The sequence below is a fragment of the Gossypium hirsutum genome, chromosome A06 (assembly GCF_007990345.1).
Source record: "Gossypium hirsutum isolate 1008001.06 chromosome A06, Gossypium_hirsutum_v2.1, whole genome shotgun sequence".
Lineage (NCBI taxonomy): Eukaryota > Viridiplantae > Streptophyta > Magnoliopsida > Malvales > Malvaceae > Gossypium > Gossypium hirsutum.
This window is the reverse complement of record NC_053429.1, coordinates 113,246,796-113,250,284: the sequence shown is the minus strand read 5'-3', so window position 1 is coordinate 113,250,284 and position 3,489 is coordinate 113,246,796.

Sequence of the window (3,489 nt, the reverse complement as noted above, 5' to 3'; positions counted from 1 at the left end):
ATCTGATAGAAACCATAGAAATAAACGTAGCAGACTTCGATTCTGCGAAAACAAACTCTAAAACTGTGATCATAAAACATCTGTAATAAACACTGGAATATAATTGATGCATAAAAATTCGTAATCAAGATAATACGATATGAGTACAAGAGGCCGTGGACGGAGCCGAGGAAGTGCTCGAGCGAGATCTTCGTCTTCGAGACATATGCCCGCGGTGGATGCACCGGTACCACCGGCAACAGAGGTAGAGTCTCATGACCGCGGTGCCGGGGATGATGCCCTATCACAGGCAATGCTTCGTGTTTTGGAAAGGGTTACCGGGGCAAGTACAAGCAATAGAGTTCGGGGATCCATTTTGAACGACTTCGGGCCAACGGAGCGGAGATCTTTAGGGGTGTGTCTGGTATCGCCTCGAATGTGGCAGAATATTGATTGGAGGCCACAGAACGGATTATGGACAACTTGGACTGCTCTGAGGAGATTGTAAGTGGGGTATCTATACTAAGTCCTTTGGGTCACTCGGTTAGGGTAGACAAACTGTATAGGGATGTACCTTTGGAAACTCAAGGTAAGATTTTCCCTGGAGATCTGATGGAGTTACCGTTCAGAGAGTTTGATCTCATTTTGGAAATGGACTGGCTTGTTAAGCATAAAGCGACTCTGGATTGTGCTGCTAAACGAATGGTGTTAAGGACCACAAAGGATGAGGAGGTTATGGTGATAGGTGAGCGAAGGGATTATTTGTCCAATGTGGTGTCGGCTTTAAGAGCCGAAAAGTGGATTCGGAAAGGTTGTGAGGCCTATTTGGCATTTGTAAGTCAGTCAGAAGAGGAGGGACTGACAGTGGATAAGGTTAGGACCGTAAAGGAGTTCCAAGATGTTTTTCCGGAGGAGCTTCCAAGATTGCCTCCGAACCGAGAAGTTGAGTTTGGAAAAGATTTGTTGCCTGGAACGGCGCCCGTGTCCATCGCACCATATAGGATGGCATCGAAGGAGTTAGTGGAATTAAAGACTCAAATTCAAGAGTTGTTGGATAGGGGCTTCATTAGGCCAAGCGTGTCTCTATGGGGAGTACCGGTGCTATTCCTGAAAAAGAAGTATGGTACGATGCGGATGTCCATTGATTATTGCCAGTTGAACAAACTGACGATTAAGAATAAGTATCCACTGCCAAGGATTGACGATCTGTTTGACCAACTTAGAGGAGCTTTTGTATTTTCCAAGATCGACCTTCGATCTGGATATCATCAATTAAGGGTCAAGGAGGTAGATATCCATAAGACAGCATTCAGGACTCGGTATGGTCATTACGAGTTTCTGGTTATGCCATTTGGACTGACGAACGCTCCTACAGCATTTATGGATATGATGAATCGTGTGCTCCAACCATTTTTTTATCAGTTCGTAGTCGTCTTTATTAACGATATCCTGGTATATTCTGAAACTGAAGCGAAACATAATGAGCATCTCCGTATAGTGCTGCAAGTGTTAAGGGAAAAGGAACTCTTTGTGAAGTTCAGCAAGTCTGAACTTTGGTTGAGGGAGGTAACCTTCTTAGGACATGCGGTCTCTGCTGAGGGGATTAAGGTGGACCCTCGGAAAATTGAAGCGATTTTGGAGTGGAAGCCGCCTAGGTTAGTGTCGAAAATACGGAGTTTCCTAGGACTGGCAAGATACTACAGAAGGTTTGTGGAAGGTTTTTCTGTGATGGCAGCACCTCTGACAAAACTCATAAGGAAAGGAGTATCGTTTGTATGGACTAAGAAACAGCAGGAAGCTTTTGAGAAGTTGAAGAAAGTTCTAACTGAAGCACTTGTGTTAATTCAGCCGGAGTCTGGGAAGGATTTTACTGTGTACAGTGACGCATCACACGTGGGTTTGGGCTGCGTGTTAATGCAAGAGGGTAAGGTGGTTTCATATGCATCACGATAGCTTAAGCCTCATGAGTGAAACTATTTGACTCATGATTTAGAGTTGGCAGCAGTGATATTTGCACTTAAGATTTGGAGACATTACTTGTACGGAGAAAGGTGTATTATATACACTGACCATAAGAGTCTTAAGTATTTGTTGACTCAGACAGAGCTGAACCTTAGGCAAAGGAGATGGATTGAGTTGCTTAAGGATTATGACTGTTCGATCGAGTATCACCCAAGCAAGGCTAATGTGGTAGCCGATGCTCTAAGTCGTAGAGCTGTATCTGATCTGAAAGCAATGTTTGCTCGTCTGAGTCTGTATGATGATGGAAGTCTGTTGGCTGAGTTGCAAGTGAGGCCAAACTGGTTGGATCAGATTAAGGAAAAACAGTTGAACGATGAGTCTTTGGTCGCTCGTTTTCAACAAGTTAAGGAAGGGGAAACTTCTGAGTTTGGGAGCCAGAAGAGACGATGCAACAGCAATACCCTCATCTGTTTGGATTAGGTAAATTTCGAGGACAAAATTTCTTTAAGGAGGGTAGAGTTGTAACGCCCCAATTTTTGGGAATTCTGTGAATGTTGGCAAAATTTCATGCTTTAATTTTGTCATTTGTGAGTGAAATTATGAAATAGGACCTATGTGAAAATGTTTGAAAATGCTATAGGCTAAATTGAAGTGACCAAATAAATAGGAGTGCAAAATAGGAGGATTTGCATGACAAACCTCCCATTTTACATGAAGTGGCCAGCCATCATGTTGTTGTAGACAAAATGTGCACTTGATATCCATAATTTATGGTACAAATTGATACAAATTGATAATAGGTTAGGTAAATGTTCCATGATAATAGGTTAGGTAAATGTTCCATGATAATGGGTTAGGTAAATGTTCCATGATAATGGGTTAGGTAAATGTTTCATGATAAGAATTTCATGTCTTTTGTATTAAAGAATTAAATGGATGAAATATGAAGTTTTATTAAAAGAAAAAAGGGTGAAAAGAACAAAGTTTTGTCCATCTTTGTTCATCATAGCTGAAAGTTAGAGAAGATAAAGGAGAGGAGAAAGCTCTTGAGTATTCGGTCATTGGAGGAGGAAAATTGAAGGTAAGTTCATGGTAGTTTGCTTCTATCTTGATGTTCATGAGTTCTTCTTGATTCTACCTTAACTTTTGAAGCATATTTTGGTTTTTGGTTGTATTGTGAGCATTTGGTCATGAATTAAAATGAAGGAAATGGTTGTTGTTTCATGTTCTTTTGATGAAAAATGGAAGATAGGTTAAGTTGAGCCAAACAAATGAACATGCATGTGCCTTAGATGCTAAAGGGAAAAATCGGCTAACATGTTGTGCTTTAAAATGATGAAGTGGAGATTATACTTAAGTAAAACCATAGATATGTGATGATTGATTGGTGATATACATGTTTAAATAACAAGCATGCAAGTTAGGTGTGAAAGAGTGAATTTGGTAATAAATCTGCTTGGGATAGCAGCAGTAACGTGACTTTGGAAAATCACCATAAATTGTGAGAGAAGAATTAGAAGCTGAATAAATTATGTAATTAAAGCTTAA